At 31.5% G+C, this 23,020-nt stretch overlaps 1 long non-coding RNA gene across 4 annotated transcripts; it reads right to left on the reverse strand.

The window, feature by feature from the left end:
• Window positions 1-15,481: 15,481 nt before the first annotated feature.
• LOC123215512 lies at window positions 15,482-22,843 on the reverse strand. Of its 4 annotated transcripts, none has more exons than XR_006502081.1 (7): window positions 21,137-22,843; window positions 20,462-20,504; window positions 19,386-19,438; window positions 19,102-19,276; window positions 18,097-18,343; window positions 17,108-17,217; window positions 15,482-15,697 (listed from the first exon to the last, which is right to left on the reverse strand). It is a non-coding gene; the product is annotated as an uncharacterized LOC123215512 (long non-coding RNA). The 4 variants fall into 4 exon arrangements; XR_006502080.1 differs by having other exon boundaries at window positions 15,482-15,700; XR_006502078.1 differs by lacking the exon at window positions 15,482-15,697 and having other exon boundaries at window positions 16,771-17,217; window positions 21,137-22,837.
• Window positions 22,844-23,020: the final 177 nt, after the last annotated feature.

The following is a 23,020-nucleotide window of genomic DNA, read 5'->3' on the forward strand; positions in this document are numbered from 1 at the left end:
ATTCTCACATTTAACATATAAAAAACATATGATTCAACAAATGTGTCATTTATTATGACTATGACTATTTCATCAACCTTATCGTTTTTAGAATCATTTTATCCATGATAAAATCTCTATGAAATTTGCAGTAGGTCAAATACCTCGCATTTCTTTAATTTGGGAATAACGTCAAAGTGGTGGATTTTCTCTCATACATTACTAAGTGTTGCTTTTTAGCAAACTATAATGTATCCACTTAGTCCCAAAAGTTTTCAAATTTTTGTCTAAAACAAGATCATTAATTACGGGAATAATAATCATGCATGAATATGATTAGACTATGTACTATCTCTTTTCCAATTAAAAGAGTATGACTAATTATATATAGTCTCAACATGCACCACTAGATCATCAGATAATCACATTCTGTACATAATATGATGGTCCTTAGTTAACAAACTTGCATTTAGAAATATGTATTTTGAAACAGCAATATGTGTTCTCAAAAGCTTGAACAAGGTATTACATATCTTCACGCATCAGAGGACCTATAGAACACATTCAACATGTAGATCTAAGCATCACATAGCTACCACACTCTGGAACATGGTTTCACATGCCAAAACACATTGAAAAGTGTTGCTCACATGTTGTCACACACCAAACTATGGTTATACATGCCTTCACACAACGAATCGATGTCACACGTGCCTCTACGCATCGAAACAGTGCCTACACGTGGCTTCATAGGCCAGGAGTGAGACACACGTGTTGTCACACGTCGAGGGAAGATTGTCACATGCTCATACATGCTAGTCAATGATGATCGATCAAGCTTTAATAGTTGACCAATCAATTGACTCGAGTGGGCATTGATTGGTTCAACTATAACCCAATCGACCATAGGTTAACCGTTAACCAATGGGTCTGGTCAGCCCATTAACTAAATGGGTCAAGAAATCAAGTTTTTTCAATCTAATTACACTCGGATTTATGCATGAACCCTAACAACTTTGGCTATTTAATTGGCCATCTTTTGGTGATTCTTCGACGATAGGACCATAGGGTTTTTGTAACCCTTTGGTCAATCGTTCATGTCAGACCAATGACATACTCCAAAGTCACCAAATTTTGACAATAAGGCGGCTAGAAAAACACAACTTTTTAGTATTGGATTTGGCTCTAAATTCGTCGATTCTAGCATTATTTCAACTCAATTCTTAATTTAAAACATGTAAAACAATTCCAAGCAATTATCCAACATCTTTCCTATCACTAATTTCATGCAATTTTGACCAAATTTAATTCATGCCCAAAATTTGAATTTAAACATAATTTTAATCACAAATTGAAATTCCATATTATAATTTTCACAAATTACATAATTTAATTCACAGAAAACATGGCAAATTCATAACCTAAGCTCTAATAGCAACGTTAGAAACAATTTAACATGTCAAAACATAACATTTTGTGAATACTATAAATATAAATTTGACATACTCGACTTCAAGTTTGCAACGAAACCCATTTAAACATTACTCAGGGTGTTGACATGAGTTATTTCCACAACCCCATTTGCTCACATACTACATTCCTTTCGGGAGACTTGATCTCTCTATGTTTTTGATTCATTGCACTTAAGGAGAAGAAGAAGAGAAAACTTCTTCTGGAAAAATATTTCATTCATTGCACTTAAGGGAATACAGTTTTAGACTTTAAATAAGAGTCCAACTGTCACTAACTTTTACACCAACTACCCTTGGTAGTGAAAGTAAAACAGGCTAGGTCTACCCATCATGGGTGGACCTAAACCCAATAAGAAGAGTAAACCTGAATTGCATTAATGTTTCATGTTTCAAATATCTATCAAAAAAATAATAATAATAAACAATAAAACTATGTATACCCATTTTGGATACACAAATGAGCACATACTTATGTGTCTCATCATGTGATTGGATAATTTTGAATTAAGGATAAAGTAACACTCAATCATATAATGACACATGTAAATATGTACCAATTTGTGTATCTAAAATGGATACATATAGTATTACTCAATAATAAAGGGGTTTCTTAGGATAAGAAAAAGATAATTATCAACGAAAGAGACACGTGGATGAAGAACAAAAGAATCTTGCGTCTTTGAATTTAGACAAAAAAGGAAATAGACATATTAGATAAAGCTATGGTCGGGTCCACGTAACGCTTCTCTTTTAGAGAAAAACAAAAAATCTTATGTCATCATTGTGAAACAATCATTTTTTTTTTTTTCAAAACTTTAGGATTAAAATTTTCAAAGAAAATCTCTCTCAAAGTTATACCATTCACTAAACCAATATCTCTAACATTGTGAGATGTTTTAGTAACCTTAGTGACAAATTTCTTAACACTTGTGGTTTAGTGTAAACCTCTAATAAGGTAATTAACAATGGATTCTTTATGGCAAGGAACCTTGACCTAATGGATTTTTTTCACTCATCATAGAAATCGTTTTATTCAATTGAGTTGTTATCTTGGGTTTAGGTGGTTCATCAACTCACTGGGCCAAAACTATATCCTTAATTAGCAATGCAAATACAAATCTTATCTCTAACTCTTTAAAGTTTAAATGATTCAAGATCTCTATTGTGGCATTATTATTATTGTTCACAATAATGGATTCCATCAAAGATGGGATGCAATAAGCAATATAATTAGCAATAAATAGCTTGAAAACCTTATAAGTTATTATCCATGAGGGTTTCAGGAACATCATCATATAATCACCTTTAGGCAGAAATACGACATGCAATTAGGGTGAACATAAGGTTACAAATAAGAAAAATAAATAACTTTTAAAAAGTCTATCAGCTTTGGGTAAATAAACCTTCTAAGTTATTGTTCTCTTTCAAACTAGTAAGGGTCGTGTCAGGTCAACTTCATGTAAGATTTATATTACATAAACTAAATAAAATCAATCAATCATTCCTAATTCAAAGATCTACGCATAAGTTATAAATTACTGAATAATTTTTAAGGTTATAGAAATACTTGAATTGCCAAGCAATCAAGCCTAATTCTAAGATCTACGCATAAATTATAAAATATCAAATAATCTTTAGTGTTATATAAATACCTGAATCACCACGCAATCTGAATCTGTGAAGCTACTGAGCTTATCTCTTGATATGACTTGGTCTTTTACTCCAAAAACCTCTTTGAATGGCAACTATCCAATAGGGCAAATTATATTACACTTATACATTAAGTTTTGAAGCAGAAACCTAGCCAATTTATAGTAGGTTAATTGACCTCTATCAAAGTCTAATAAACTTCAAGGCTCATACTTATGTTATTCATCCAGATCATAACCTTTTAGTGTATTAGGTTTATCATTATTAATCACTCAAACCTATCTGTAAACTGACATTGACCTATTTAATTATCCAGTTTTATTAAATCAAAATCATAATTAATATTGGCCCATATCAAGAAATTTTTAACAAACTAAGGAAACCTACATACACACTTAGCCCGAGCCTCAGATCTCTTAGGGTGGACAAATAATATCTATATTTTATCTAAATTTTCTAGTTTTTTTTTTTAGTAAGAGTTGGATTTTTTTTTAGAATTCAAAGTGATAAAAGCTTTTTAACCAGTCCAATTTGAAACCATAGTGAAATCTGGTCTAGCTCATGTCTAAAATCTTTTTTAACCATCTGACTGAATTGACCTAAAATGAATCGAGTAAATAGTACCGAATCATAATTCGATCATCAAATCAAACCAATCTAGCCTCATACCATTGTCCACATGATGTAATGTTAATGTCATGTAGCTAGAATCCGTTTTCAAATATTAATTATATTATGCTAATGACATCAATCTAACTAGCCAATTAGAGTAGTTTGCATGTGAATCAAACTTTTGAATAGGTCAACACCTGATTTATGTGTTTTAAGTTAAGCCTTATGACACATAACTAAACAACTCATCCCAACCTCAAGAATGAAGCCTTGATTGAGTTGAAAATAGCATTTGTATATGAAAACCATCTTGATTTTATTGGTAGAAGAATAATTGTTTAGATTAATAGAAGTGTTTCTACAAAATTAGATTATATTATAATATTTAAAATGTAAGTATTCCTGCCTATAACACAGGTGACTCAGTTCGATCCCCAACAATAGTTGTCAGAAATATATATTGAGTTTATAAGTGTGGAGATTGAAACTCATATTACACAAAATTAATTGTCTTATGTTAAGTTTCAATCCACACACTTATATACCACTCACTTTACTCAATTTTATTCGATGTGAGACTTTCTTTCTTTTTATTTTGATGTGAGGCTCTTTTTCTTTTCATTTGAGTCTTCAACACCCCTATCCAAGTGCAACCACCTAGGCTGTTAAGCTTTCCATTTAGCTTAGCCGGTTTTTGGTTGGGTACTTTGTTATTTGTATCCAAAAACACTTTAGACTGTTAAACCTGCCATTTAGCTTGTGCTTTGATATCATGTCATAAATAAATTAGGTTTACAAGTGTAGAGATTGAAACTTATATTACACAAAATCAACTGGTTTGTGTTAAGGTCTAATTCACACACTTATATATCACTCACTTTACTTTATTTTATTAGATGTGGGACTCTCTTTCTTTTTATTTTATTCATAGTTAGGAAGATACCATGCAAATCTTCCTAACTACGAATCAAGAACCAAAACCAGAAAAAATATATTAAATATGCCTTTGTATTTCATTAAGCATCAAGATTGATTACAATAAGGTTTATATACAAGATCAACTGATAGTCTGGTAATAACTACCAAATCAATCATAACCCGACATCTTGATCACATCATACAACAAAGATAACTGCTTATCTAAGCTATTGAGTCACTAGAGATGCTTTAATGTGTAGCTGTGACAAAGAACTTTGAGTAAAAGTGAAATGCAACAACAGAGAAGGAAACTTCATGAATGATAGCCAATGTAAAGAAAAGTAAAGATGTTTCTTTTGTTATTATTTCTTTTAATTGAAATAGTGTGTTTTACTCTTTTATAAAAACGCACAGTTTTTCCAATACCTCGACATCTTCCCTCAAGCCAAAATAGTAGTATGCCATTTTAGGCTTACAACCAGAGTTTCCACAACATAAAAAATAGGGTAAAAGATAGTTAATCCCAATGCATATCATCAACTCACTCAATTACTATTCGCAAATGAATAATGCTTAGAATACTTAGAACTTCAGTTCCTCCCTCAATATAAACATTCCACTTTCACAAAATGTTAGAAACTTTAACTCATCACTAGAACTCCAGTTCCTCCCTAAAAGTATAACATAACCAACTAACATAGAATTAGCTAGATATCATTATACACCACAGAGTCTACAAGAGTCACTACCATTATTACCATCAAGTTGCGTACTTGACTCATCTCCTTCAGTATCTTTCAATATCTGACTATTGTTGGAAATTTTCAATGACTGATAATCTCCCTTCTATAACGTGTCTTGATACTTTTGGACTATTTTTTTTCCAAAATGCTAGACCAACTTAGCCAATCAGCTATATTTGTCTTTCTTTTCTACTCCTTAAACCTAAAAACTGAAAGAGACTTAGTGAATACATCAGTTGTTTGATATTGAGTGGGAACATATTATACCTTTAGTTGTTTTGCAATGACTTGTTCCCTATAAAATGTACGTCAATCTTTATGTGCTTGGTTTGGCTATGTAAGATTGCATTGGAAGCAAGTAAACCTGCATTAAGATTATCGCACCAAAATATTGGAATAGAAAAACAACAAAATTTTAATTCACTAAGTAGACTCTTTAATTAAGCAATTTCAGTATAAGTTTGGCTAAAAGCCTTGTACTTAACTTCTATGGAAGAGAAAGCTGCAACTTTCTATTTTCTAGATCCTTACTACACTAGAATTGAACCAAAGTATATTACAAAACCACTAATGGATATTCTATCACTTAGATTCCCTATCCAATCTACATAGACCTTTATAGAAAAACAAACAACTATTTTGATCAGTAATCTAAATGATTGAGTGCCTTTAATATATCTCAACACCCTCTTGCATGTCTGCCATTATAGTTCAGAGGGATCCTTAAATAACTAGTTTAATTTGTTGACTACAAATGAGAGATATGGCCTAGTTATGGTCAAGTACTGAAGTGCTCTAATGATGCTTTTGTACTATGTAGGATTGGAATATGGTTCATTATCTCCGAGGAATAATTTTGTATTGGCTATCATAGGGTTCTGGTGAAACTAGGATCTGAAATAATAATGGTGAAACCTTTAGCCAATAAAACACCCTTTAATTTCTCAAACCAAGCTCTAAAAGCCTGTGTTAACCCATATAATGCCTTTTTCAGCTTACAAAAAAAATGAGGCTTATCTCCATTAACAAAGCCTTAAGGTTGGCTCATGTACACTTCATCTTGCAACTCACCATTAAAAAAAGCATTGTTAATGTCTATTTGATGAACAGGCCACTTATATGCCACTACTAGAATCAAAATTACCCAAATTGTAACATGTTTAACCACTAGACTAAATGTATCAAGGTGATCCACCCCAGGAGTCTGTTGGAAACCTTTGGCTACTAACCTAGCCTTAAGTCTTTATACTATCCCATCTGCATTTAACTTAGTTTTATAAACCTATTTATGGCCTACAATATGTTGATATGGTGAACGAGGCACTAATTCCTAAGTTTCATTTTCTTTTCTAAAGCATTAAATTCCATTTTCATAGAGTCAAACCATAAGGAACTAGAAAGAGCTTCTACAACACTTGCTAGCTCTTTAGGTAAAGATTTTGTAAGAAGGGAAAAAGTTCTTGGTGCGAGTAAGTGACCTAATTTAGCTTTTGTAATCATATGATGACAAGGCCTATTAGGTGTATTTTTAGTTACTGGTTTAGGAATCTTAATAGGCAAAGCAACTTGTAGTGGAATAGTAGTGTATATGTTAAATGATTTGAGTGTTTGAGAAGTACTAATTAGTCTATGATTAGGTGTTTTGGGTGCTAGTTGAGATTCTATTGTAGTATTTGGATGGGTTGTTGGAGTGTTAATCAAAGATGTGGTTGTATCAACAGAGAAATGTGAGCATGTATCTTGTGAACTAGAATATCTAAGAGCAGCTAAAGGAACTCTCAAATTGATAGAATCTTATGGTTGTATTAATGAAGGTATGGTAGTAGTGTTTACTAGAGATAAAATAGGAATAAATAAACTGAGAGTTGTGTTTAGAGTGTGGTGTTTGAATAAGAAGAAGATAAAGACGCATTAGAACTAAAATTAGGATCAGAAAAAAAAGGGAAATTATTCTTATCAAAATTTATTGAAGCTGAAATATACAGCCTGCCAATTTTACTTAAGCATTTGTAGCTTTTATATAGTGGACTATAACCAATGAAAACACATTTCTCTATATAAAAATTGAATTTTTGTTTACTATAGGGTCTAAGAAAAAGGTAGCAAGCACACCCAAACACTTTCAAGGCACTATGATTAGACTCTTTATGAAACAGTAACTAATAAGGGGTTAAATTGGAAAGAACAGGTGTAGGCAGTAGAAAAACAAAGGTTTGAAAGGTTTCCCAACAAAGATTTAAAGCAGCATTAACCCAAGTTCAACTATATGCCTATGTTTACACTCAACTTTACCATTTTGTTAATATGTATGAGGGCAAGGATGCTTAAAAATTATCCCATGCTTACTAAGATATTGTTCAAGAATCCTATACTCCTCATCCCAATCAGTTTGTAAGGTTTTTATTTTCTTATCAAACTAGTTTTCAACTAGCCTATGAAAATTTTGAAATAAAGGGAAGATTTTTGCCTTTGTTTTCAAAGGAAAGATCCAAGTAAATCTAGTAAAGTCATCTAAAAAATATATATAGTATTTAAAATCTAAGGTTGATTCTAAAGGTGTTGGACCTTACAAGTCACTATGAATGAGTTTAGGGGTTGTATGGCTCTTGAATTTGATAGAGTAAAATGACTTTGATGATGTTTTCCATATTGACAATCTTTGCAAAATGTAAAATTAGCAAAATTAACAATATATTTCAATTTAGTAAAGATGTTTTTCAAGGTTTTCACACATGGATGTCCAAGACGTCTATGCCGAATAGAAACATTGACTTTATTAATATTCAGGATAGTACAAGGTAAAGAAAAGACACTCAAAATAGAATTATTAACAGAAATTATTGAAGTAAAACCAATAGAGGACTTATCAAAGGTACAATTGGATATATTTGCATACATAACAAAATTAATTAGAAGACATAAATGACATGAAAAATGTACTGGTGTAATAAACAAATTCAAACCATCAATAGGGGCTTGGAGTTGATGTAGGCCATCTTTAAAAGTCCCTCGGAGCTGCATATTTCTAGTATCCTTGTCATTAACAAGACAATAGTCACTCATTAATTCCACTATGACATTATTGTCTTCGGGAAACTTTGAAATACTAAAAGGATTTTTAGTAATTTTAGGGACAAATAAAATTTTTTTCAGATAAAGGTATCTTTTGGCGCAAAAAGAAGGTAAAAAAGCACAACCAGTATGGGAAATATGTAAACACTTACCATTACCCACTTGGAACTACTAATTACCTACATAATCCTTCTTAACAACAAGCTAATCAACCCTAGCAGTTACATGATCCGTTGCTCCTAAATTCATATACCAAGTTAAGTCCTTTACAGTCTTGGGATTAGCTTTTGGAATGGCCAATGAGCTTCTACTAGTTGAAGCATGAGCAGATGATATGTTGGGCATCTGAGTAATAGTACCAGTAGGTGATTATGGTCCTGATATTGTATCTATGTGCTAAGGAATATGGGATGACTAGTAAAGATTTGTCAGAGGTGTTTAGGTTGTATAAAGAGTTGTATTTGTGGTATATTATGGGTTTGTATTTGGTTGTGATGGATGGGATTAATAGTTGTTTAGGTTGTAAGATGGTAGTAATGATGGTGATATGCAATAGCTAGGTTGTGATGTATGGTTCTATGTTTCAGGACTGAGCTATGATGGAAGTGTTTGAAGGGTAGTTAGATTTTGTACACTATAGTTAGGATTATCGCCAGTATAATGGATGTCAAATCTGTGATAACACTGCTAGACTACATGTCCTGACTTCCCATAGAGTTGACAAAGAACTGTAGGCCCATTGAAATTTCTTCCTCTACTTATACTCTGTGACCCAAAATTAGACTCATGAGAAAAAGGCCTAAAGTGTTTTTGGCTCATGTTCTCACTCTTACCCAAATGTCCAGAGGCTAATTCAACAAAAAATTCACTACTATTCTTTCCAAAATTCTCAGATTTGAAATTCATACACCCAGGCCCAATTTTACTGGTCTATTTGACCATTTTTGCTACTCCACCATTAAAATCAGGGAAATTTTAAAAACTAGGCAAAATTAAATGGGTCTAAGCGAAATTGCCCAAAAAATTCAGGTTTAAGCAAAAATGCCTAGGTTTTGTGAAATGACGAAACTGCCCCCATATATAAACACAGCAAATTTTCACTGTGCAATTCAAAGAAAATTCGAATTTTTTACACATCCCACGGCAATCCCACGACGAATGTCATTTCCGTCGATTTTTTTGCTTTCCGACAACCGAAAATGGAAAATAATGTTATCACATCTCCCGTAATCTTGTTTGGATCAAGTTATTGCTCATATTATTGAGATTTGATTAAGATATTTCGATTTGAAATTTTAGGGTTTACGGTTTGAACAATGTTTAAATTGTTTTGATTCTTGGTTGTTTTTGTTGAATTAATTGAGGGGTTTTGTGTTATACAACGTGTAGATTCGATTTATGTGAAAATCAGAGGCTGAAACGACCAAAATTTGACCGAAAATGACTGTCGAAGAGATCGGCAGTCCGACGTGGGAACAGTGTTTCCCACGTCAAAATCATGCATCCCACGTTCAACCAAATTTAGGGGGGTAAATTAGCTTTTTAAAACTATTGGGGAGTCGTGGGAGACACATTAGCCCACGTCGGGTTTTTTTGAAATTTGTCACGTCAACGTGAGTTTGGCAAAATTACGAAAATGTCCCTATATATAAACACAGCCAAATTTCTTATTTCCCACGTTAATATTTGAGAATTTACTGTGCATTTCTTTCAAATTTCAAAACTTTTCCCGTCACCACGTTCATCCCACGGCTGACCAAATTTCTGTCGATTTTCGTGATTTCTGGCATCCGAAAATGGTAAAGAAGGTTAGTATATCTCTCGTAATCTTGTTTGGACTTTATTATGAAAAATATCCCCTATCTTGACACCATGCTCATCTCGGATCGATCTGGAACTACCTGATGATGCTGATGGCTGTGGAGGAAAATCAGGAAGCCACCTAAATGGATCAGTAGGGATATTGTCAAAAAATGGGCCAGAATAATTTCCACCACCTGAAATAGGATCTTCAAGCTGTAAACTATCCATACCCTCGGTAACTGATGCCATATACTTAGGCTATAGATCTTATGAAGGAATGTCGGGCATATCATTTCCATCAAAGTCACCCCAATAGGGAACTATATCTTTTTCTCCATGAGCCCATGAGTTTGCAATATACAATGGGTCATTACTGAAATCAATCAACTTTTTCAAATCATATTCTTTTTTGACCCAACTACTTTCGTTTTCATCTTCATCTTCATCTTCATCTTCATCCTCCTGCCCTTCAATTGGGGTACATGTAACAAATACAGGAATACATTCCTGAAAGTACTGGGACATATCAAGAAGACCCTGGACATCTTCATCATTTTGGATCTGGATGGGGCCGTCGAGCTCAATTTTTCTTGGCTTCATTGATACTTGAATGTAGTTTTTCATTGGATCAATACTGTAAGACTCCGTCAAAAGCTCAATAAATCCCTCGAATGTTGTTCCATAAGGGATTTTAATCAATTGTTTGGCTCCTCCAACATATTTCATTGTGTTGTTGCGACCTTGAATCCATTCTCCCTGATAACGAACTGATGCATAACCATCCATTTTAATTATGAATCCTGCAATGACCAGTTTTTGAAGATAATTATTCATTTATAATAAAAAAATCAATAATAACTATGAAAAACAGTCGTACAATTATTAATAATTAAAAAAAACTCATAATATTTTTCTAATAATTTATTTATCCCCCTATAATTATTTAACAATTTATATAACACTTTCGTATGTTATTTTACCCCTCAAAATGCATCTATCTGTTTGTAACGTTCCATTTAAAACGTTTTTATAATATCTATACTTTGAAATGCTTTAAAATGTCAATAATAAAAAATTTCTTCAGAAATCTAGAAAATACTAGTGGATATATCTTAAAATGATAAAATTCAAAAAAACAGAACTGAAATTCAAATTCTAAAAGTTGAAATACCCTAGAATGGTAATAATCGAACAATTCTTCGAAAATCTAAAAAATACAAGTTGATATATCCTAAAACGGTGAAATTCAAAAAAACAGAATTGAAATTTGAATTCTAAAAGTTGAAATACCCTAGAATAACATCAATCGAAAAATTCTTCAAAAATCTTAAAAATACGAATCGATATATCCTAAAGGGATGAAATTCGAAAAAACGAAACTGAAATTCGGAATCTAAAAGTTGAAATACCCTAGTATGGCAACAATCGAAAAATTATGTAAAAATCTGGAAAATGTGAATTGATATATCCTAAAGGAGTGAAACTCGAAAAAACCTATAATTTCAATTATAATGCGCCTACCATGTTTAATATGAAAACGCGCCCTAATTTTAATAACATTTCATTTGACATTTTAGAAAAAGTAATTAATAAATAAATAAATAAATATCAAAATGCCTTTATAATGTAAAATATCTAAAAACCCCCCATATTTATCCTAAATTACTTTAACCCCCTATACTTGTGAAGCATTGCATTTAACCCCCATATTATGGCATAAAAACTAAACTTTACAAATGAAATTAAGTTTTACACTAAGATTGACATAAATACCTTTTTTTGATAAATAGTGTTTTTTCAAGTCGAATACAAAAATACGAACTTCTTCCTTCCGAACGAATCCCTACTAATTGATGTTGAATAAAAATGAAAGTGAGAATAAGTGTTTGAGTGATATGAGAAGTGTGTGTAAATAAAGGGAGTGAGGAGGGTTTATATAGATGAGAGGAAGGGTAATTTTGATATTTTAGAAAAAGTAATTAAATAAATAAATATAAAAAATGTCTTTATAATGTAAAATATCTAAAAACTCTCCATATTTATCCTAAATAACATTTAACCCCCTATACTTGTGAAGCATTGTATTTAACCCTCATATTATGACATAAAAACTAAACTTAACAAATGAAATTAAGTTTTAGACTAAGATTGACATAAATACCTTTTTTTGATGAATAGTATTTTTTCAAATCGAACACAGAAATACGAACTTCTTCCGTCCGAACGAATCCCTACTAATTGATGTTGAAAAAAAATGAAAGTGAGAGTGAGTGTTTGAGTGATATGAGAAGTGTGTGTAAATAAAGGGAGTGAGAAGGGTTTATATAGATGAGAGGAAGGGTAATTTTGACATTTTAGAAAAAGTAATTAAATAAATAAATATCAAAAATGTCTTTATAATGTAAAATATCTAAAAACCCCCCATATTTATCCTAAATTATATTTAACCCCCTATACTTGTGAAGCATTGCATTTAACCCTCATATTATGGCATAAAAACTAAACTTAACAAATGAAATTAAGTTTTAGACTAAGATTGACATAAATACTTTTTTTTGATGAAAGTGTTTTTTCGAGTCGAACCCAAAAATACGAACTTCTTCCGTCTGAACAAATCCCTACTAATTGATATTGAAAAAAAATGAAAGTAAGAGTGAGTGTTTGAGTGATATGAGAAGTGTGTGTAAATAAAATGAGTGAGGAGGGTTTATATAGATAAGAGGAAGGGTAATTTTGACATTTTAGAAAAAGTTTGAAATAAATAAATAAATATGAAAATGCCTTTACAATGTAAAATATCCAAAAACCCTCCATATTTATCTAAAATTATTTTAACCCCCATAATGAGTGAGGGGAGTTATATAAATGAAGGGAATGGTAATTTTGACATTTTAGAAAAAGTTTGAAATAAATAAATAAATATCAAAATGCCTTTATAATGTAAAATATCCAAAAACCCCTCATAGTGATCTAAAATTACATTAAAACCCCATAGTAAGTGGGAGAGTTATATAAATATGAGGGGAAGGGTAGTTTTGGTATTAAAAAAAGTCATAGGCATTTTTTTTTTGGAACAGTAATTTTGGGCATTTTGACTTGGAAATAGTGATTTTGGGTATTTTTGCTTAATGGGAGGGCATTTTGGCCATTTTTTAAATTTCCCTTAAAATCAAAATAGAAGCTTGAGGTTCTCCCAAGTCTCTACTCATATTTTTTATGTATGAGCTTTAGATCAGCTAAAGACAACTTTTCAAACTGTGAATCCATTCTAGCAAGTATGAATACCACTATAGGCTCAAAATCAACTCCCAAACCATCAAGTATGAAATTAACTAAATCTTTCTCCGTTAATGACTGACCACTAGAGATCAAAGTGTCAAAAACATCTTTCATTCTGTGCATATATTCTTGCACACTAAGACTCCCTTTCTTTAAAGTTTGTAAAGTGGTTTTAAGATGCATAATCTTTACTTTCTACTCTGTAACAAAGTAAGCTTCTAGTGCAATCCACATTCCATTTGCTATGCTACACTGTGATACTAGACTAAACAAATTTTCACTAACAAACGAAATCAACCATCCCATAAGTAGCTTGTTATATCTCTTCCACACACTAAATTGATTATTCCTAATCTTAATCTCATCAATTCCATTATCAGACTTCACAGAAATAAAAGCGTTCAACAAGTAACTAAACCTGGTAAGTGCTCTTTTAGGTCATGAGCACCTATAACTAGAAATGCTTGAGTCCTCCAATATCAATACTTTTCATTAGTAAGTTTCGATGTAACAAGTTGAAGCGTTGAGATAGGAAAACCACCAGTTTGATAGAAGCACTCACCAGATCTAGTCACATCAGATCACTTAAAAGTCATGGAGTTGCCTGAAGATGCAGTAAATGTCAAGTTAGCCACCTCAGACATTAGTCAAGTGGCTCTGATACCATATCGAAAATATATATTAGATCTACAAGTCTGAAGATCGAAACTCATATTACACAAAACTAATAAAGTTTGTATAATATAAGTTTCGATCTCCACACTTATAGACTCAATATATATTCAGACAATGGTGAATATTATTTCATATTTTAATTATCCTTTTTAAAATATTTTAATTATCTATTATTTGTTATTTATATTATTTTATTTAATTTATAAGTAATAAAATATTCCGGTAATCTTTTGTTACTAATAATGATTTGTTAAGTAATATAAGAGATATCTTATTACTACCTCTACTTTAAGTATTAAAAAATTAGAAAGGTAATCTTGATTTTATTATAATTATATTCTCATTTATTATTTTGTTAGAACAAAAATATTCTTATTTTTAATTAATATAACATGTAATATAAAAATATTTGAAAATAATTATACTCAAAAGTATTTAAGTAAAATAATATGTTAGTATTTTTTTATTATTTCTAACCAAACATAATAATTATTTATATCTATCAAATTTTACTAAATATAATATTCATTTATATTCGATAATCTTTTAAATACTCTATATTCAAAATAATCTTTTAATTTTGATAATAAAATATTTTCAATACCCTTAAAGAATTTTTCAATTATACAAGGCTTTCAAAAGGAAAATAAGTAAGCATCTTTACCAAGAAAAAATTAATTTCTCTTCTAAAACCATTTTCAAAGAAGATTTGGATTCGTCAGTTAATATTTCAGCTCCCTCTTGTGGAGTTACATCGTCAGTCGATTGTTTCAAGGATTTCTTCAGCCATAGATACCCACAAAAGGCTTACAATTTCGCTCAAGAGTGCAGATAAATACGAGAAATATTATACACACACACACACACACACACACACACACATATATATATATATATATATATATATATATATATATATATATATAAAGTATATAATTTGAATACATAAATGATATATTATTATATGATGAGGTATTTTTTTATCTTTAATTTAAAATCATCTAATTATATAATAATACATCTTCTATATATTTAAATTATGTATAAAAAATATATACATATAATTTTGTTAACATAGAAGCAACAAGAGGTGGTAAAGGTGGATTAGATCTGAATGACATGAGCTTAAAAGAGTTGAAAAAATTTCAACTCAAACCCTTTTTCTGCATCAAAGCTCACCTCGTCAGCAATTATTATTCTTTTTCTTCTACAATGATTCTTCTTCTCTAAATATTCAAATAAGCCAAATTTAATTTTTAGTCAACCATTCTAGATTCGGATCAAACTTGAGTTATCTATTATTCAGGTTTGGTTTAGCTCAAAACCATTGCTAGAAAGCAATGTCGCAAATAGCTTATATGAATAATGTTATGTGTACTTATAATTATTTTTCATTTGATATCAATAATGATATATTCTCATATAATTCGATGTAATTTTATCTTATTCTTGAGCTTCTTGGTGGTCAACTCAATCAGCGCACAAGCTCATACTCTGCTGCAAGTAAAATGTCAATAAACCACAGAAAATTTCAAATATTAATTACATCTATAAAATTTTACTCTCTAATTTTGAATATGAAGGCAATTAATAATATATATGATAAGAGATTTAAAATATTTATTTGAAAATTAAGAGATTTAGATATAATTTTTTAGCAAAACTCCAATCAATTTGAAAAGTTCAAGCTCAAATTTAAGCTTTGTCTTTATATTAATTAATTAAGCTCAAGTCAAGCACTATTTGACTTACTCAATTATATCCCTATTAGCACAAAAAGAAATCTAATCAAATAGTCAATCTCTCTAAAAACTTATTTCATATTAAATTTATTAAAAGAGAAATTAATTCAATTAGTCACGACTAATTTAAACTAAACATGATTAACCAATAATCAACAATTTTTACAATGATGAAAATGTCCATATATAAAGAACCCCTAAAATTCGTTTCAAATTTAAAAAATCACATTTCCACCCCACATATTAAGACACCTCCCTAATGCATAGAAACCATTCACTTTTACTAACTTTTCACCACTATTTCATTACGAAAATAGCACTAAAGGTTATTAAATCATTTCTTGTCATATTTAATATATTCTAGTGTAAAGATTTTGTTTTCATGCACCAAAACAAAATTGACCACATTTTTTTTTTGTGTTAAATGGATATGACCAAAATACTTAATTTATTACCAAAATTACTTTCCATCTCTTTTATATAAACTCTAACCCTATATCAACAAAATATCATTCACATTTTCACAATCTCACTCAATATCTAACATCGTGTCTGATTCATAGGAAAGAAGTTCATGATATTGAGATATTAATGTGAATGACAATTCAAAATTTGATTAATTTGTTGATTATGCAATAATTTGTGTTGTATTAAATATTAGCTCAGAATTGTCTCAAAATTAGGGTGATGGAGACATGTGGAGGGTTTTGATATTATAATTGTAGGGGGAGAACTGCTATTTTACAATGTGAGGTGATACATGCAAGGAGTGAAGTGACATCTTATATCGTAGGGTTATTTGATATATGACAATGTAAATAGTACTTAGATATTTAAATCATTGTTTGTTCATTTGTTTCTATTTATGTCACAGCCTCCGGATTATAGAATACTAAATTATATCAATAATCCAATAAGGACAGAAATGACTCGGCATGCCCCTCAGTGTTTGTTGTGTCCAATTGCTTGATCTAACAAGAATCTAAAAATGGGTGGAATAGAAATGGGTAGGAAGGGAATTGAAAAACAATAAATATGGGCTGAATAATAATGAGTTGGAATGGGATTGGACTTTAACAGGAATGGGGTAGATCCACTTTAGAGTGTGTCAATATGCATGCTCAAATCATAGATTTTTTAATGCAATCATAAAATTGTTTACCGATCTGGTAGTAGCAATTGATAACCACTGTCTTTCTTTCTTCTCATGGGAGCACTCTCCCCACCACGTAAAAAAATCTTCTTACATACCTCTTCATCTCTCTGAAATTGCTGGGAGAAAAAAAAAAAGGTGAACTTGTGAGTATAAAGTCACTGGAACCTCTATGCAAATTCGTAACTAGTTCAACATAAGAAATAACAAGCAGAACCAAGTCAATCCCATGCAGAAGAAGCCATCAACATTCAACGCAACACTCTGCAATGTAGCGTCTTTAGTTGAGCCTCCACTTAAATACCCAATAATGCTTTCCCATAGCTTAAAAGGAAAACTAACCATTTTTTTCCTATGACCTACTTTCGACTAAAATGCAGTCAAAGACAGACGCAGCCAGAGACAGATACAGCCAAAAGTCAGACAATTACAGTGTCCACGTTATGACTTAAAAGGGCTACCAGGGGGTTGCCAATCATGCAACGTAGAATGCATATATATGATTGGCACATCATAATTAAGAACTGCAAAATACTTTCAAATAATTGCATAGGATTTGCCATCTTATGCTTATTACATTCCACAAACTATTATTTTCCAATGCAGTTTAAATGAACAACTACTTATTCATCCACAACACCACATAAAAAAAGATCAAACTATCATATAATGAGTTTCACCAAATTGAAGAACTGTTGAAGTTGATATGCAACTTCAACAACAATAAATAATTAAGTCACAAATGATCTTTAAATTGCTATGGGGTTTGAATTACAAATTCCAATCAAAAAGGGTTGCAGAAGATCTGCAACATTGACAAGTGAAAAATGAATTGATAAAAAATTCTCTCGTTTGTTAGTTGTCAAGCATGACACAATTTAAGAAATGACAAAAAATAAGACATAAAGGAGTCAAAATTAGCAAGTCTAACAGCATATATAACGTCAAAACTGCACGATAGCGGTACATAATGCTCTCAAATGCGCATGACAAAGTACCTTTGGAAGGAAAACACAATGCCTTTAAGAATTTCACCAAGTGACCATAGCTTGATACTCCAAGCAGCATCAACTAATGCTCTACATGATTTGCAAAAATACTGAATATCTCCATGAAGCTCTTCCAGACTAAGGTAATCGTCTAGACTATCCCCTGGAATTTTTAAGCCCTTGACATTTAACATAAGATCATAAAAGTCTTCCATCTTCGCAGAAGCTTCAGAAATTTTTATAACACTTTGAACACCTAAATACCAAAAATGAGGTAAACAATAAGAGAGTTGAAGCTAAATACAAACGCATGACCCTTCCACAATATATATGAAAAATGATAGGAAGGAAAATAGAAAAGGAAAACACTTGAAAACAAAGAAAACTCTAACTTGTTGATAACACCAAAGAGTATCAATATCTAGATTAAGCAAATTAGTTCTTTCAAAATACATAAGGACTCCGATGCATGGATATTGAGCCAAAAGCATGCTAGAATATTTCAGATATCAATAGTGTGCAGATCTCAAGAAAGAAAAAACCTTTGGCAACAATTTACAAACCAAATGGATTAACTTTTGTAAATATTTTAATTGATAAATCAATATTTTCTGCAACAACAAATGGCCAACTTCTAGAGTTTGACTTATGAGATGACCTTACGAAATTTACAAAGAGAAATTTACAGAAATAAAAAGTGCAACCTTTGATCCTCCAAAATTAATTGGGGTTATCATTCAATCACTATCTACTGAATTCTCTTTTCTAATTTATGATACAAATTTGCATGGATTCACAAATTTGTATCACTCCTCGTCAAATTTGAGATGAAATATCATTTTATCTCCCTCCACTAAAAAAGAAAGATGTATAGAACAATTCAACTTTGTTACTCAGAAGAAAGCACCGAAAAGTATCAAGCAACTTAGAGAACAAAAAAATACAATTAATTTACATAATGCCCAAAATCAAATGCATAATGGAAAATATATAAAAAAAAAACTAGCATTTTACATAATCAGTTTTTCATGGTTGCATGGGACACACTCCCTCAGAAACAATGCTGAATAATTGTTCTGGCCTTGGAAGCTTTAGAATGGAAAAAACAGAGCTCAAGCAAAGAAAGAAGGTCAATGAATGCTTTTGCTAGGGCCGTTAATCATTTGTAACACCAACACAAAAGAAGGATCTATAAAAACAAAAAAAAAAATTAACACAAAGAAAGATGTCAATTGTCATTTAACATTAATTAAAGTTCATTCCAACATGGAAAAAAAAATCTAATATTTAGATCATACCTTGTGATTTCACTCAGTTTTCAATTTCCAACAACAAAAACTTCGTATCCTTCCTACAAACAATAATATGATCAACAAGTTACAAAACTACAACTTTTAAGAAAATCTAAAATAAGCACAATTAATAACTTCTATTAATTCTGTAATCCAAGAACTGCCCACACAGCCCACCCCAAATTTCCTCTCTTGTCATTTTCAATGAAAAAATGGGGGTAAACTCTAAACTAGAACAATTTTATTTTTCCATTTTATTCTAATATCCACCAACAACTCAATCAAAAAAGCGAGGCCCTCTCTTTAGTTTAGCTTTCTTAGGCATCAGAATTTAGTAGTCTGATGTTTTCATTAGGATGACATTTAAAAAATAATATATTCAAGACCTGGGTATGAACAATTCAATTGCAACGAATGAAAGCTAACAGGGCACTAAAAGGGCCATGGAGGAGTAAGCCTGACATTTGCACAAGCACTTCCAGCAAAATTCCTTTTCAGAAAAAGAAATACGCAGTTCAATTAAATTCAACATTACACATGAAAAATTACAAAAAAAAAAAATTGAACTGGATTGGATTGGAGTGGATCGCATTACAAAAATTTGCAAGAAAGAGAGATAATAAACTAAACCCACAACCGAAATTCACAACCCACATTGACATTATCTTTTGTAAACCAATACCCCAGCTCTTTTATGTATTCCACAGTTCATAAGTATGATATTCCATATTCCACAATATGAGAGTATGACACACAAATCAACATTGTTTCATATCTATCTAGTAATCAATAACAAGCAAAAATGAGCAAATGGTCGAAAATATCGTGCCACAGCTGGAAATTACAGCCCTATAAGCAACTTCAGCTTTTAAATTTTTTTATACCAGATTGGTTGCCATGGAGCAGAAGAAAATTTAAAATTGTTTTGAGTGAAACTTTGAAATTTATAAGTGTTATGCAAGGATAATATTATGTTATTTACAAGTCCTGTCCACACGGTGTATAGTAAAGAAGAAATATTAGAACATGATTTGAAGAACCAAAGCTAAAACCCACACACATAAATGAAAATTACAACTCACATCCACAGGGTAAGGGATCACTGATTCATTGACTTCACCACAGCTGAAATGTGAAAACCACAAGCATTCTTAGACTGATTTAGTAATAGCATTCTTTGAACCTTTTACAAATAAGAGTCTTCAAAGAGGAAAAAAACCATAGAATCTGGCAATGAATGGTAGAACTTATGAATCTCACGCCCACCAATTAAATTATGAGCACTGTTGAAAAATTAATTTATCTGGAATGATATACATTAATAACTTGTCTTATTAGGCCTAAGTCAATTAATTAATTAAACCCCATTTGTAAGTTTGCAATATTATAAATTTCAAGAATACCGAAATATCTAATCAATACTTAACAAGTACTTAATTGTTGCCCCACCCTTGCCTCTCCCTGGACCACCAGCAATAAAATTAAAACAGTTGTATAACTTGCAGGCCACATGGTTAACACGTGCCTAGAAAGATCATACGTGAAGAATGCAATTTATGCACATCTCAAATTTCAAAGGCCTTAGCCTCAACTTTTACCTAAACTTTACCACAAAGCAACAGTCAATGTAAACATTTGAAAAACATCTCAAAAAATCGACAAACCACATCACCAAGTTTATATCAGTTGTTTTCGGAATATAGAGCACCTAGGACACTAATTCATCACCAAAAAAATAACTAATTACAATTTCTTACCTTGAATCCAAGATTAAATGTCTCTGCATCTAGTTAAGGTGATGAAACGAACCAATTTCTTCTGCATTTCCATTAGCAATGCATTATGCTACTAATGATGGAAGAGCACACATAAGCAAGAATACTATGGAAAAAGAAATATAGATGCCGAAACTCAAGTTCAAAAACTAAGTAATAAGAAAAGCATGTTCCAAAATTATCCATGTAATATTTTTACACATCCCAAAAAATAATTAATTCAAAATTAGAAATAAGCACATAAAACACTGAAAAAATATACAAAGAAAAATTTCCTACATGAAAAATCTGTAGTTGAACCAATATAGTCATATTGCAGTAACAGAACATGACAAAAGAACTAGGGCAGGAAGGGATTTGGGAAGAAGATTATAAAGAGAGATAGAAATACCTAAACAAATCGTCTAATTAGGTGAGAATTGTCATATTACAATAGACTATTCCAAACTGAAAAATCAATGAAAAAAAAACAAGCACAAATATGCATCTTTACATTAAGTTACCATTACACTTTATTTGTTAAGTGAATAACAGATATACTCTTTGGTCCTTCCCCTCTTTACTCTCTTCTTCCCTGCAGTTGGGCTCTTTCTTGACACCAATATCTTTGAGGCATCATTTACTATAATCACAATCTGAACTGCTATTTCTACAGCTTGGGTTTCGAATTGAACATAATGCAGTGGGATATTGCACACTGTTATTAATTTCTTGCTTATGTTGAATTTTAGTCATGATCCTTAAATGATAGATATCAAGTACAACTATAAAAAAGGGTAATATTCAAATTAAAAAAGTCTTCGTTGTTGATATGCTGAAACAATGAATTGTTTTTCCCCACAATATACACAGATCTGGAGAAAAGAGGTTTTCTAGAAGTACAAATCAGATTGAAGTGTTATCCTAATCCATAATAGACATTTATAATATTAAAGATGCATATGTACTTGAATTGGGTATAGATTTAAGAGAAACTCTATATTCCCTGTCAACTATTGTTGCAGGATTTCTATGATGGCTAGGTTATATTGTCTGAACACACCAAGTTTTAATGGAAACGTGGCATATAAGAAATGCATATCTGGCTGTCTAAGGAATGTCATAAACAAGAAGTTTATTTGCCACATCTTGCGTCCCTAGCCGTTCACAATTTAAGGTAACTTTCAAGGCTTCGAGTTCCGTCAATTAATCTTACAAAAAAAATGTCTTGAGTTAACATACCATCTGATCGGTTTTTTTCCTTTTTGTTAGACTTCAATTGATTGAACTCACATGTTTAGTATGAGATCAATCAATCTAAGTCAAAAATTGAAGAAAACATACGGATTCCCTAAACTATTTTGAACCGAAATCGAAAAGATAAAAGAAGAACAAGAAGGAATGCTTAGCTTCCAAGGTATGGAGAAACGAAGTCTAAAAGTGGTCGCTGCAAGTCGTAATCTCAGAGGGCGGAGGAGGACGGCCAATGAAGCATTTTGGCAGAGATAAAATGAGAGAAAGGAGGGAAGACAACCGAAGCACCTGTCAGCATGAAAACCCCAGGAGCATTGGATTGGCCCCAAAACATCCAGAGGCTGTAACTTAGCGCAAGGGCAACGTGGGGGGAATAACGCGAGTAATCACGTGGGCAAATGGTGGGGCCAAAAGAAGCCGTTTTGGGTGCGAAAAGATTTTTTTTTTCCTTTTTTTTTGGGTTCAGGCTGGACTTTTTGTGATGGCTTGGTGCGCGCCCCAATACAGTGCTTGCGAGGGCGAGCAAATTTTCGAATTGGTCAAAATATTTTCATTTTGGCAATCGAAATATACGGAAAGAGGTCAAAATATTTTCTTGTTGGCAATCAAAAATATACGCTCGTGATGGCCATT

Source organism: Mangifera indica, chromosome 5 (genome assembly GCF_011075055.1).
Source record: "Mangifera indica cultivar Alphonso chromosome 5, CATAS_Mindica_2.1, whole genome shotgun sequence".
NCBI classification, from domain to species: Eukaryota; Viridiplantae; Streptophyta; class Magnoliopsida; order Sapindales; family Anacardiaceae; genus Mangifera; species Mangifera indica.